A 16,566-nucleotide genomic window follows, 5' to 3' on the forward strand; every position below is an offset into this window, starting at 1 on the left:
TCGTGGCCAGATGACGATTACTACGTTGTTTTCCAAACTCTCTTCTACAAAATAAAAGCAAGACTAATTTTGTCGATCCCAAGAAGATTAGCGTCTAAAACATAGAAGTTATCCTAGATTACCATTTCGGGCAATTCCTCAACGTGCTCACCAAAATGCCTCAAGATCAGAATTTCTGTTAATCGATTTCAACAACACTAAATTCATTAATATAGCTTTTCCAAACACAACGCTACTATGTAGATAACCTTTAAAAACTATGCATTCCATATCAAGACATGGAAGAGATGGCAACATAAAATGAAGACGATACTTTTCTGCTTAATGCAACTTTCCTTTCTCTGCAAGATGCTTAATTCTCCATGCGTTCATAAATCCCTTAAACGAACCCATGAACCGACCTCGAACTTATGCTCTATTCAATAACGGGTCTTGCTGTAGAAAGCTCTTATCGGGGGGAATACCCAGACACACTCGGGGGGGGGGAATACCCAGACACTCGGGGGGGGGGGGGGGAATACCCAGACACTCGGGGGGGGGAATACCCAGACACTCGGGGGGGGGGGGGAATACCCAGACACTCGGGGGGGGGGGGAATACCCAGACACTCGGGGGGGGGAATACCCAGACACTCGGGGGGGGGAATACCCAGACACTCGGGGGGGGGAATACCCAGACACTCGGGGGGGGGAATACCCAGACACTCGGGGGGGGGAATACCCAGACACTCGGGGGGGGGGAATACCCAGACACTCGGGGGGGGAAAACACAGACACTCGGGGGGGGAAAACACAGACACTCGGGGGGGAAAACACAGACACTCGGGGGGGAAAACACAGACACTCGGGGGGGAAAACACAGACACTCGGGGGGGAAAACACAGACACTCGGGGGGGAAAACACAGACACTCGGGGGGGAAAACACAGACACTCGGGGGGGAAAACACAGACACTCGGGGGGGAAAACACAGACACTCGGGGGGGAAAACACAGACACTCGGGGGGAAAACACAGACACTCGGGGGGGAAAACACAGACACTCGGGGGGGGGAAACACAGACACTCGGGGGGGGAAAACACAGACACTCGGGGGGAAAACACAGACACTCGGGGGGGAAAACACAGACACTCGGGGGGGGAAAACACAGACACTCGGGGGGGGAAAACACAGACACTCGGGGGGGGAAAACACAGACACTCGGGGGGGAAAACACAGACACTCGGGGGGGAAAACACAGACACTCGGGGGGGAAAACACAGACACTCGGGGGGAAAACACAGACACTCGGGGGGAAAACACAGACACTCGGGGGGAAAACACAGACACACTCGGGGGGAAAACACAGACACACTCGGGGGGAAAACACAGACACACTCGGGGGGAAAACACAGACACACTCGGGGGGAAAACACAGACACACTCGGGGGGAAAACACAGACACACTCGGGGGGAAAACACAGACACACTCGGGGGGAAAACACAGACACACTCGGGGGGAAAACACAGACACACTCGGGGGGAAAACACAGACACACTCGGGGGGAAAACACAGACACACTCGGGGGGAAAACACAGACACACTCGGGGGGAAAACACAGACACACTCGGGGGGAAAGACTTAGAATTTTACTTTCAATAAAGAGGTTATTCACAGTTAGAGAAGGATTCGAACGAGTTCTGAAATTAGGAATCGTTAACACCACAAAGTAATACGCTTAAGTTAGTTTAACAGAAGGAATCTCCTCCCCAAGAGACCTTTGATATTGTGGATAATTCCCGGTTGAATTGTGTTGAATAAATACAATTAAGCATTTTGTAGAGAAAGGAGAATTGCGTTAAGCAAAGAAGCATCGCTATTTCCTTTGTTAGCTATCCCTTGCCTTGATGTGAAATATAGAAATCGTATAAGATAGTCTACATGGTAACGTTGCAATAGGAAATGTTATGCTAATGAGTTTCTGATTGTATTGACAACGAATAAAATTTACAGAAGTAAACAATTCAGTTTTATTTCAGGTTATGAAAAATGCAATTTCTAGCCCATATTTGAGAAATTGTTATTACAAAAGTTGCCAAACTGTTCATGATCTTCCTACAATCAATTTGAAAAAATGAGATTAGAATTTAGAGGAGATGCCTTGCTCGGTCTTGCAATGCAGAGAGCCTTGCCCAAATTCGTTGCTGCACTGTATGCTATAAGAAGCACTACAGGGAATCATCGCGCATCTTGATTATTGGTGACGATGACAGCCACTCGGGTAATTCACGGTTATAAAGCATGAAGTGAGCAGACTGGTGGAGCACCACTGCATGACAGCCTGTCTTGTGTAGGTTCTTCTGTTTCGGAAATTGGCCGCAAACTCTCTCTCGGGATCTACATCAGATTTAACTGCATCCCTACAAAGTTCGCTTTGATTTGCATTGCTGCTAAATATAGCTTTCCTTATAAAAGCTATCAATATCTCCATACGATTTTCAATTCTATCGATGTACACTTTGAATTTTGAAGGTATTGACATAAAACGTGTAGTCAAAATATCTTGATCACAGATATTGATCTCACGAAATCAAAAATTAAATAACCTTAATTGTTTTACCATATCCTAATTTTTCAAAAATATGATTTTTACATCAGATTATCCTGAGAATGTCACAGAAGTGAAAATTAATGTAATCTTTCCTTCTTTGCAACCCTCAGCAATTCCTAAACATAAAAATGCACGTAGAGGAATCGCAAAGAACTGAAATTAAACATTGAATTTATCCTAGACCTTGCTGGGATAGGTGAAATTCGTCTCGTTTTCATGTTACGTAAGAGATATTGAAAGACGGACCTATTAATCTTTCATCCATGCCAGATGACGACAAGTCCTCTTAAACCTTCCCTTTCCCGACCCTCTTATACCTTACTATTCATTACGTTTTCGATTCTTTAGCACTAGAATTTGACGATTGAAAGGAGAAGAAACATGACACCTAGTTATTTCTACATATTGCGTTCTTATTATAAATTCCTCACCAGATTAAGATCCTTCGTTCTTAAATCTAAAGAAATTTAAAGGGCTGGACTAATATTTAATTTAATAAAGATTTTACTTAACTGAAGTAAAGTAATGTATTTCGGTATAATTTTCGAAGATCCTGAAGTATATTGGGAGTAATTCGATTCTTTTACCAACGGAACAATGTATTTATTTCAGAGACTACCCTTGAATTTTCTGTTATAGAAATCTATTGAAAGAATCGACTCGCGTTTTAATAAACTGAAACTGTTCCAATTTGTATATAACCAAGAAGCTCTTTTTAAATCTAACCGATGGTCAATTTTAAAATGGATCATTTTGAATAGCTGAACTCCAGCGAAATGCTTTATACGATTGAAAAAACGGGGATAGGTCAATTTATAGAGATGTATAATTTTCAAGAACGGAGATCCAAAAAGTGTTCCCTTGGTAATTGCAAGCTTTGTAAGAAAATTTATACAAACTTTAGAAGCTAATTTTAAAGTTAAACGCAGATCGCGCTCTTCAGTTTTACTCCGAACATTGTTGTGCTGTTGTGTTCCTTACAGAACGAGATGCCTTCTGCTAAAGCGTTAGTTACAAGTATCACTTATGCGTTCAACTCGGCTATGTTAGCTGTATTCAGAGTTCCCCTGAAATATTCATAGAATAAAGTATCTTCTATTTCTCAGCATACTAAACTTATACTACTTATCCACTGGTCTATTTCTGCAATAGTATTAAATACGAAATTCACCTAAAAGAAGTGGACGGTTAAACATGCCAAAACCTCTAGAAATCAGTCGCATCACTACCGATAAAGTAGACAATATAGGTTTCCTACACTATAGATTACAGAATGGAGACAATATATAGGATACTGCATCATAACAGTGAAATAGTAAAATTCCAAATTGGAGATAAAAGTTCCATGTTGAAAGTTGCCTCCATGACTTGGACAAAAAAAAAGAAAAAAAAAAGACAAGCATGAGGAGCACTAAATCTTCACACAACTGAATAACCACAATGATTTTCCCAATACTGTAACGAAATTTTAAGTTGGGAATTATTTAAATATTGGAATTTCCAGAAAACCTTTAATGAAATAAAGAACACTGGATTTTAAAACTCAGACTCCAATCCAAAATAAAACACAAGGCAGCTACCATCATTAAGCTAGATAGGCATACATTGTTAGGATCTCAGGATGCGTCAAATTACATAATTATTAAAAAAATGATAGACTCGCAGTCATTTTAAGCTTGAATATACATGTTGCACTTCAATAACATTTAGAGTATTGTTAGAAACTCGATTAAAAGTATGAATTCCATTTCTTAAGATTCTTTGAATTTTGGATATCCAATTTCCACAAACATTGCAATTTTGTAAATAAGACTCAGGATTAGACAAATTACCTTATATTCCAGAACTGGAATGAAGATTTCAAGTTAATTTCAACTTTGCATTACGCTTATAAAACCAGCAGGAGTGGTCTTTCCAAAACTTCCACATACTCTAATAAACTTATGCCAGAAAAGGCCTTGCATTACATAATGCACAATAGAAACGAAAAATTAACCTTTGGCTTGAATTTGGCCTTTACTGAATCGATCGTGTCATCCTTGGCGAGTTATTTGGCAATGAATCGTCGGCAAGTGTTAATAGTCTCCAAAAATTGGATTAGTGCTTTAGACACTTTTCTCAACCGATTGAAACAAAACTGCATTTGTAATCAATCCTAAAACTGATTTGATATACTTAAATCATGGTTTTTGAATTATAGCAATTGCATGTTTTTCTGAAAGTACAGACAGGCAGTTATCCCTTTGTTGGATTTAGCTCAAAATTCCGCAGATGTGTACCTTAGAGATTAAATTTTTTTTAACGAGTTTTATCTATTTAGCTCTTTTAAATGTTAACTCGAACAGAAAGGCAGACGGCTTTGAAAGAATTTTGCTCATGATTTCATAGACTGCAAATTTGGTGCGCCTTACTTTATGTCAAATTTCAACCATCTAGCTCAAAGAGTTTGTTGTCACAGACTGACATTTTCCGAAAATGGGTTCAAACTCAGGGAAGTTTAAAACGAGGAGATTCGCCAAAGTTTCGAGTTCGAAATTTGACTATAACTATTCTTTCTTAACACTTCGTATACGAAAATGTAATGCAATAGATTTCGTTCTAGATTTTAGGATCTTGAAATCTTGATAAAAATATGCTAAATCTTACAACTCCATTCATTATTTCCTATTCAAGGAGCGCAGATTAACAGCCTGTACTATCAGAATACTTTTAAGATTTATTTAAAACCAGGCAGTAAGCATTACAATGGCTTGATTCATTTCGTCCATTTCAGAATGGCCAAGCAAATGTGGAAATCCAATCCATGTGTTATTTCTACAGGTCAACTCAATAGAGAAATTGGAAAATCTTTGCAAGATTCATTTCTTTACAGTATCAATATCAGCAGAAAAGTTATGCAAAGGGGGGGGGGGGTGCAAGAATTAATAAACGAACAAGAATTTGAAGGCTCAAGAATTAGATATACAAGAAGCATAATTGAAAATTAGATATATAATAAGATTCCTCAGAATTTCAATACATATCAAAGCATTTAATCTTCAATATTTGGAAAAAATCTCTCAATAGAAAAGATTAAACGAATTCGCTGTGCTAAACATACCAACTAATTATTCAATAATAAGGAGTTTTTATCTAAGAAGTAAAAACGTAACATTAATGTATTGTAGTAACATTTAAAAGCATTACTTTAAAAATTCCGAGAAAGTTATCCCATATCTCAAATTGCACAATATATAAATATATTCTTAATATTTGCTTATGCAGTATTAATGAAAAAGTATAAACATAAGTTGAAAGCACATAAAATTGAATGAAATAGGGTAAAAATGATAATTTCACCAACATTCATCTGTAAATTATCGTTATATTTATTCATTTTACGAGATATTTGAATACAAAATCAATGGCAAAAATTTTGATTCCCAATATGAACTTTACAAGTCAATTTATAGATTTAAGAATTAAAAAATAATGACCCAAAGCAAGTGCTCTGTTCTTTGCAGTTCTATATCCTCTGACGAGTAGTATTGTTCGGAAATAGTTATGAAGAAAGAAATTTCAATGCATTTAAGTACAACTGAAGATTGATTTATAAAAAAATTATTTCAAGCTATCCAATACCACAACTATTGCACCAATAAGTAGGCAATCAATAGCACAGATCCAAAATATTGGAAAAGTTGAACTAAGGCTACTTTAGCCTGATAAAATATAGACTTCCAAAGTCTACTAGAGACTATGTTAGCATTTGAGTAAACTCTTCCTGCCGATTTAAGCAAATTGTAAAATTTGCTATCTTTTTTTTACATCAAGAAAATTGTTATACGATGTCTAATTTCGCAATATAATTCCATGCTGCAATTTTAAAAGAAATGTTTCCCTCAAAAATGAAAGGCTGCAGCCAAGAGCTTCCGATTTGTACGAATTGCTGCATAGGCACTGGGATGGTTAATGTTGCCGCACTCGTCTCGAACGAATGCTAGAATTTTAAAGCTTATGTGTTTTCATCTTTAAAATTGACTTACGGCATGTTTTTACTTTTCGACTTTAATTTTGAAAGCGTTTCTTAATTCGTGTTTCCTCAATAACTTGGGTTTTTTTTTATTAGTTAAGCTTCCTAATAATTCAATAACTGAGCACCTACAAGTACTTAATAATGTGTGATTTCTAACAGATAATCCATAAAATAAGATGGAAAAATTTTATATCAAACAGAGGGCCAAACTGGATTTGGGAATTTTACGCAATCCATTAAAATACATAAAATTTTCTAAATTCTTTAGAAGAGCGCTTTTAGTGCAAATATTTTTAAATGGAAAAATTAAGTTTGCTATCGAAGTAAATTTTATTTCAAGACTTAAAATACCACAGAACATAAGCGCATGTCAATATCCTCCAAGAATAAGAGTAGAGCAAATTTGAATAGAAGTTAAATATGCAGTTAAACGTATCTATAATAGGACTGGCTCAATTTTTGGAATTCTATACATTCTTCGACAATGAATATAATAGTGAACCGCTGTTAAATATTTAACGAATTAGAAATGGTTCTGGGCAAAATTTAAAATTCTATTGGATTATGAATTATTTCCATCTAGAGAACTGATCAGAAACTGTATAACTGGATGACTTATCAAGAGTAGCCGAGCAGTGATACCCGACTTTACTGCACAAATAAGTATTCAATTGATATTTTTGGAGTTATATGACTAATTTGTGGAATTTGATTCCGCATTTCGCATTCAGCTTTGAAGAACATGACGTTTTATTTTATGTGTATTCCTAACAACGCAATGAGCCTCATCCTAACGCAATGAGCCTCATCCTAACGCAATGAGCCTCATCCTAACGCAATGAGCCTCATCCTAACGCAATGAGCCTCATCCTAACGCAATGAGCCTCATCCTAACGCAATGAGCCTCATCCTAACGCAATGAGCCTCATCCTAACGCAATGAGCCTCATCCTAACGCAATGAGCCTCATCCTAACTCAATGAGCCTCATCCTAACTCAATGAGCCTCATCCTAACTCAATGAGCCTCATCCTAACTCAATGAGCCTCATCCTAACTCAATGAGCCTCATCCTAACTCAATGAGCCTCATCCTAACTCAATGAGCCTCATCCTAACTCAATGAGCCTCATCCTAACTCAATGAGCCTCATCCTAACTCAATGAGCCTCATCCTAACTCAATGAGCCTCATCCTAACTCAATGAGCCTCATCCTAACTCAATGAGCCTCATCCTAACTCAATGAGCCTCATCCTAACTCAATGAGCCTCATCCTAACTCAATGAGCCTCATCCTAACTCAATGAGCCTCATCCTAACTCAATGAGCCTCATCCTAACTCAATGAGCCTCATCCTAACTCAATGAGCCTCATCCTAACTCAATGAGCCTCATCCTAACTCAATGAGCCTCATCCTAACTCAATGAGCCTCATCCTAACTCAATGAGCCTCATCCTAACTCAATGAGCCTCATCCTAACTCAATGAGCCTCATCCTAACTCAATGAGCCTCATCCTAACTCAATGAGCCTCATCCTAACTCAATGAGCCTCATCCTAACTCAATGAGCCTCATCCTAACTCAATGAGCCTCATCCTAACTCAATGAGCCTCATCCTAACTCAATGAGCCTCATCCTAACTCAATGAGCCTCATCCTAACTCAATGAGCCTCATCCTAACTCAATGCTTTTATAGTTAATTTATAATGCTTTATATATTATTGTAACTTCTTTTATAGTCCTTATAATGCTTTTGTAGTTATAGATAACTTGCTTTTATAGTTAAGCATCAGCAAGATTGACATTATCGTTCGATATCGTTACGGGAAATTTCAATTTTTTTCCACTACACTACCAAAACTGAAAATATAAATTAAGCTTCTTTTGGTGGTAATGGGAGAAATTGAATTTACAGTTAAGAATATTTTCCCACCCTCCCACCAGCCGGCTGGTAGCTAGCCCGTCCTATATTTTTTTTAAGAAAAAAGGGGGGGAGGGTGCTATCCTAAACCTTTTATCCCCAATTTAATTTTAAATAAATTAAGCCTTTCTATTAAATACCTAACCCTAACAGTGCGTGTGCACTTTCGTTATTTTTATCTGAATCTTTCTAAAATAAGAAGCCCATCTTTATACTTCAGAGTTGGAACAAGGGAAAGAAATGAAATTTCTCCTTCACTTTCTACAACTGAAATGGTGTCCAAGTACCTGCTGAGAAGTTATCGAGTTTCGATTTCATGACAAGGCTCAGATCTGTGCCAAGATACACCACTGGAAATGTATGCCGACAAGTTATGGTTTCATTCAAGAGCCAAATATGGCCAAACTGTGCCAATCATGGTGTGGAGTTCTAAATGCAATATTAATGAAAGGTCAATGTAGTATTAATTTTTGTATTCAACAAAGTAAAATGAATATGAAATTCGCTATACTTAAACTGTTACGATCGATAGTGTTTAAGATAAATTTTCGAATGGGGACGTTACCTTCACCAAATCGATACGAATTGAGTCCGCTTACGAAACCAGCGGAAGTGGCCTCCTCAAAATTCTCTAATAAAGGGGATATCCCAGAGAACGCCTTGTATGGCATTGTGTACAATAGATACGAATATTAACTTTGGCATGAATTTAGTATTTACTGAATTTATCGTGTCATCCTTGGCGAGTGATTCATTCCTGGCCTGAGGTTAATAGTATTCGAAAGTCTAATTTGTGTTTAGGCGCATTTTTCCAGCCGATTGAAAAGAAAATTTGACACACTTGTAGTCTTAAAATCTTAAACCAAATGATATTTAAATCGTCGCGTTTGAGTTATCGCACTTACAAGCACAGACAGACGGTCAAGCCATTGTTCAATTTCGCTCAACATTTGGAAGGTTTCTACTTCATAGAGGTTAAATCTCTGTACTGAATTTTACTCATCTAGTTCATTTTAGTTTTAGTTTTAACATGCTCGGACAGACTTCCTTTAAATGGATTTCTCTTAAACTTCGATAGAAATCTATATATCCGTATAAGGACATACCAAATTTCAACCGCCTAGCTCAAAGACGTTTTGAGTTGTCACAGACAGATGAAAGTTTCCCGAAAATGTTTTTCGAATTCATGTAAGTCTGAAACGGGAGTCAATCTCGAGTTCGAATTTTTAGCGAATTTTTTTAGTTTTACTTTATATACGAGAGCGTAAGAATGATTGGCGATTAAAATCGAGACCTTCGGATAAAAAATTAAGTGAATCGACGTGGGTTTATGAACACCGATTACTAAAAAGTTAGGGAAACGGGTTTGGTTAGTACAAAATCGATTCATTTTCATTTCAATCTCTGGTACAGGAAGAAAAATCCAGAAAGCAGACAACATTGATAGAATGAAGCGCAATTTATTAGATTCTGGTCGTGAATTAAATATAATGGTGAAAATTTCTTCATTGAAGTATTTGCAGTTTTATGTAAATGAAACATTCTTCCCACATATAATGCTACTGATGTAGGATTTTGCAAGAGTGGATTGAGAGTTGTGTTCCTGCCATTTTACATTCAGTTCTTTAAATGAATTATTACTGGTTGTTTGAAGTTTCAAAGGTTTCGATATCGAGAAAGATGAGCATTAGGCACATAGTTAAGTGGTCGGAAAATTTATATTTCCATCTTAATTCCATGTCCTTACTTCTGTATTATTGTGGTAGGCTCCATATTAATTTTTGAACTCCAATTTCAGAATCGTAATTCAGCGATACTTTCTCACAATTTAAAATTAATAACAAACGCTTAGCATTTCCTATTCTGAGGCCAAATTTTCCTAGGGGAAAAATGAAATCGAGAGGGGAAAATTATACAATCTATGAATTTTTACTAATACTATTAATATTCGCTTTCAAGTTAATAAATTTCAGAATATTAATTCCAAAATTAATGTCGCCATTTATTCAGTTTAACCGTGTGTAAACTTGCATAAACTTTTAACATACATCATATTTACATTCTCGGCTCCGAAATTAAAAATTATTGCTTGAAGAGTCACAACTTAAGTCTTTAATGGCAAAAAGTCAGATGACTTGATGAAGCCAATTTTATTCTCAATTTCATAAGTATTGAAATAAATTTTTTCAATCGGACGAATTAATATTGAATATTGTTCGGTGCTCAAAGTATTGAGTTTCTTGGATTAAATTTCTTTTATTCAACGGTATGTTGTGGGTACTTAACTAAAATTGAAAACGGTTTCAAATTTATGTTTTTATATTTACATGGTCTATCAAAACACAAGACAAGATATCGTATTCTTCACAGACAATAGAGTTTTATTGATGCGATTTATTGATACTGTTGTTCGGAGCAGCCACGTATGGAAGGATTAGTTTCGAATTCTAACCTTAATGGAATGAAGACCTTGGGGGGGGGGGGAGACGAATGTAAATTTGTTTCCTAGAATATTTAAATATGTTTGAATTCCAGATAGAAAATGGAGAAATCCATTGAGAGCATTACTTCTAAAGATTTTTTTTTATATTGATTAATATAAAGAGTTTCTTTTAAGCGAGTGTTATGAAGTGAGGTACCAGATCTAATTTCCCGATGTTTCTCGCTTCAAATGATTGGAATCTGAATAGCCATGAGGACTTAATATTAGAAGATTCAGTTATAGAAATTATGCACAGCTTCTCCAACATAAAGGCTAAAGGACTCATTGAAGCATGTACCACCAAATAGATCAGAGTTCGATTTTGATCAGAGAAAATAGATCAGAGTTCGATTTTGATCAGAGAAAATAGATCAGAGTTCGATTTTGATCAGAGAAAATAGATCAGAGTTCGATTTTGATCAGAGAAAATAGATCAGAGTTCGATTTTGATCAGAGAAAATAGATCAGAGTTCGATTTTGATCAGAGAAAATAGATCAGAGTTCGATTTTGATCAGAGAAAATAGATCAGAGTTCGATTTTGATCAGAGAAAATAGATCAGAGTTCGATTTTGATCAGAGAAAATAGATCAGAGTTCGATTTTGATCAGAGAAAATAGATCAGAGTTCGATTTTGATCAGAGAAAATAGATCAGAGTTCGATTTTGATCAGAGAAAATAGATCAGAGTTCGATTTTGATCAGAGAAAATAGATCAGAGTTCGATTTTGTACCCATAATCGTAATTTTTATATTTCTTTCAAATACACCATAAGAATTGTTTCGATAAGAAATTGGTAGAGACACCAGAATCAGAATTTTGTTACAATACAAGTCCTCAATGTCAAAGCATTAAATGGCTTATATTCTAACTACAACCTTCATTTAGAAATTCATGCTTAAAAACTATTTACTACTGTTCTTATTGTAATGTTGAGGATTTTTGGGACAACTTCCTATTACAGAAACACTATAAATAATCGATTCCTACAATCTTAAGAATTCTGAAGTTGAATTCTGAAACACCCAAGTTCATTTGTCAGGAATTCATTCAATACCCTAAAAATGCCTATGATAGCTCATTTTTTCAGGAACTGATGCACAAAAGTAATGCTCCGCCTTCCTTTAATATTTCCAAAATATGTCTCTTTGCACAAAAGTCTTTCCAGCGACTTACTCTAAAAAGGAGCCGCTTGACAAGAGACTGAACTGGAAAAATATCTATGGGCCTTCAGAACTGGAAAATATTCCTACACTACTTCGCAGTGAACTACACATATACCACTTAGGATCAACACTGAAAATTAAACATCTAATGGACAAAAGAGAATTGGTCATTTGAACTTCTGTATCAAGATCTTTCGCATGCAATTGCGAAAGAAAATTACAATTTTTTTGGCTAACAAGGTGAGATTTTTGAAATTTCGTTGAGACCCGGAAAAATCTGCTGCCACAGAAGTCTGATCAAATATTAGAGAGCACTTGCTAAGACAGTCTACAATTGGGATTTATGGTCAGTCAAGCTCTTCAAGTATTAATTGCCCATGCTCATTTTAAGCAAATTTAATATCTTTAGAAACGTCTCATTTGGGATAACATACCATAAAGATTTCTTAAATAATCCAGAAAATCTTCAAAGATTTCTAATTATAATTTAAGTCAAAAAATATTACCTTGTTAAATTCTATTACTTGGGATCTTCGGGACTGGATTTTCTGAAGAAACTTTCTAAACTGTTTAGAAAGAGCACACAAGCTGAAGATCTGTTGTTCCTGAAAACCCAAAGTAGCTAGTATGTGGCCAGGTTCCTCCTTCAGAGAGCAGATTGCAGTAAATCCATATAAGCACTCAGTAATGAAAGAATCAACAATCCTAAAAAGAAATAGCATTTTTAAACCTCTATACATGTAGGATTGAGATAAAAATTAAAGTATTATAAAGTTTAACGAGATAAAATTTAATCTACTAAACATTACTTAATCATGTCTGAACTATAAGAAAATATTGTGAACGTCAAAAGATTCGAACACTAGATTTTAACGAATCTACGCTTTAAGCCATTCCGCATTCGAAAAACATTTTTGGAATTATATCTTACTTGAACACTTGCAAACTGAATTCGGTGGACGAAATTTGGTATGTGGTCTTTACATATCTTGTAAATATCGCTAGATTTCTACAAAATTTGATACGAAAACGAATGAATAGGATAACTACAAAACTTAAGGGGCTAGATAGATAAAATTTGGTATATAGAATTAGCATTTAAGGTGTAGAATACAAAAGGAAAATTTCGAAATAAATCCATTGAGTTTTTATCAGTTCTATACTTTCCTATGGATATAAAAGTGATAACTCAAAAACGTAGCGCCGTAAACGTCGCATTTATATCAAATGTTATTTGTCTATGTAATCTTACTAAAATTACAATTTTGCTAAATTGTGGCCTCAGTCGAACAAAGATTCTATATTTCTGAATATCTGGTTCATCGAAAAAATTCTCTACATCAAGAGCAAGACTCATACAGGGGTTGAAAATAAAGTTGAGCACCCGTGGAGTTCAATCTCGTCCAAGTTCAACAATTATATGTGAAGGAAGGTAAGTGACAATTAAGTAGAAAGTATGCGCGAAAATTTCTGCAAGAATCCGCCCAGTTGATTCTTATCTGTAAACAGTATGCAGAGTTAGATACCAAACAGTTCAAGTTATTTCGAATTGCAAATGTCATGTCAATAGGCTTGCAATTTTGGAAATCTCTAGCCACCCTAGGTGACCAGTTCTTCGAACTCGATAAAATAAATCTTATACTAAATGAAAACGCCATTTAACATTAAGCCGACAACATTTTTATTGGTTAGATGTGTACGTAAATTGGAGAAAAACGACGAGATGACTCCAGAGGATCATTCTGGGGCTATATCGAAATTTTATATTTTGTGAGCTCTAAAAATTGAAGCGCGGCATGGAGCAGGTGACACTTGGACTATATAAAAACCACCCATTTTTTCCCATCCAACAAAAATTGGAATGGCTTTCTCCAAACTCATTTAATAAACGTTATACTTTCGCATAAAACTGAACCTTGGGCAAAATATGCCAATATTTTGCATGGCATTGGTGATAAATATTTACTAAATATTAATCTTTGGCGTAACTGGCATTTTCTTGTATACGATGTATAGATAAAGTATTGTAATCGTCAAAAAATTCAAACTCTATATTGACGAGTCTCCACATTTTAGAAATCGAATTAAACATTTTTGTAATTATATCGTCCGTGTTCTTCCAGCCTCTAATCTATATGGCAGAATTGAAAAAGCTTTAAGCTAGACGTATGAAAACTTATTCATCTGAGTAAACTAACCCAAATTTTAGCAAAGTTGACGGTGAAATTTTATGCCGAGGAGGCAAAGTTGAAAGCAATTTCCTTAAAATAACTTATTGATTATAAAGTATAAAGTCAATGTGCTCATTACTTGTGCAATCAAAATACGATAAATGTTAAAATCAAAGTTCAAATTAACATAACCAGATCTTGGTCAACAGATTCGAAACATTCATCCTTTCTGTCTAACATTTAAACGAACTGAAAGAAACCGTTTTAAAATGGTGAAGCAACAAACCAGTTGCTCACAGTTAACTTACTTCCGCCTCGACCGAGGAGCTTAAACCACTTCGCATATTCCGTCTAAAGTACTTACATGAGGAGAGTTTAAACAGTAGCCAAATTTACATTGAAGTTGCTGCCAACCACAAATAACGAAACTTGCAAAAAGGTCGGGTTCGAATCGTTTAGTTTACTTGATACTATGGCGTGGAATCGGAAAAACACAAAGACACCATAAAAATTCGGATCCGAAATAAATTTCTGTATGGATCTTTTTCAAATGTCCAACAAACTCAGTTTTCACACGAGATTTGTAGATTTCAGTCAAATTTTGAACAAAACCTGTTCAGTGGATGTCTTCGAATTTAAGTTAACGCGGAGAAGGGATCTAAATGGATTAACTTCGGTACACAGATTTAACATCTATGAAATTTTGAGCCAAATCCAACTTGGTTGACAATTGGTCGATTTATACTTTCAGAAACGTGTAAACTTGACTTAAGTGTTACAAATTTGGCATGTGATTGCGACTACAAGGGTAGACTTTCTTTCAAACGGTAGAAAAAATTGCATAAACAAATTCGATTTTCAAATACTCTTTGCCTCAAACCAAGGATTAATCGGCAAAAAACTCGCCAAAGAACAAAAGACAGATTCAATAAAAATGGCAAACTGATGTCAAAGTTGGCATTTCTTATCTGTAGTAGACTAATGCCTTACAAGGCGTTCTCCGAGCTTGACTAGGATTAGTTTGGTTCAGTGGTACAAAGACCGATTTGTCGTACGTTATTTTTCAGGTTATGTTTAATAAACATTGTTAAAAGCAAATCATTTTAATTCGAATTTCACCAAGTAAAGCATTGCCGGCCCCAAGGGTGTCAATTGACATAACGATATGTGCTTCAAAATGGCTTGTCTAAGTAAAGTTTTTGCATATACATAACACATGCTTAATGCTTAAAATACAATTACACATGTTACATTTGTCGTTTTCTGGAATAACACTTATTGGAGAGCAGGCGAGAAAACTTCGTGAAACTACTCCCACTGATTAAAACAAAAATTGGTCAAATATAAATGTAATCTGAAATGAATTTTGTATACCATCTTAAATTGCGTTTATATGCGTGTAAAAGTACAGATCGATAAAAGCCAAATTTGGAGACGAATTTGATTCCAAATTTGAACCGAATCCACATTTTAGTTGCTAAACTTATGCACTTAACTATGCGTTGGTTCTATAAGTTTTGTATTTACTGCGTTCGTTTTACTCTGATAGCTTCGACTAACTTTCTCAGATTAGATTTTTTTTTTCGAAATTTGACAGAACTATTAATTTTATATTAAGTCTCACCAAATTCATCTGTTTAGCTCGAAGCTTTTGAATTTATTTTCACAGAAAAACGGGAATATATGCCAAAAATGCGATTTGGATTTAAAGATATCAGAAAACATTCGTGAAAAATCACTAATTGAGTTTTTTGCAAATTGCAATATTTTGTATGAGAAAGTAAAGTGATGAAATTGGCGTAATGGTTGTGGCTTGAAAATTATCATGGCTTCCGTCAGAAAATGAAATAGCGCGAGATTTTTCTCGCCCTGTTTTATTCTCGCCCTGTCATTCTATTCATGCTAATTTAATATATCTGTGCTCTGCATACAAAACCGTTTGACCTAGAACAAGTAAACTAGTCAGAAACGTATTTTAGAGGGTGGGAATTTCAATTAACTGAATTATCTCAATTCAATTAACTGAAATATCGGTATCTTTCCTCTATGACTTCCGAAAATAAAGCACAAGTGGTTTTTGCATCATTTTAAAGTTCAAAAAAATCTTAAATTATACCAATGTTAATTTATAAATTAAGTTTCTACTTAAAATATTTTCTTAAAATTCATTAACTATTTTCAAACAATTTATTTTACAAAGAAATGAAGTACGTAGAAAAAAGTTCTAATT

This window comes from Argiope bruennichi, chromosome 1, assembly GCF_947563725.1.
Source record: "Argiope bruennichi chromosome 1, qqArgBrue1.1, whole genome shotgun sequence".
NCBI lineage: Eukaryota > Metazoa > Arthropoda > Arachnida > Araneae > Araneidae > Argiope > Argiope bruennichi.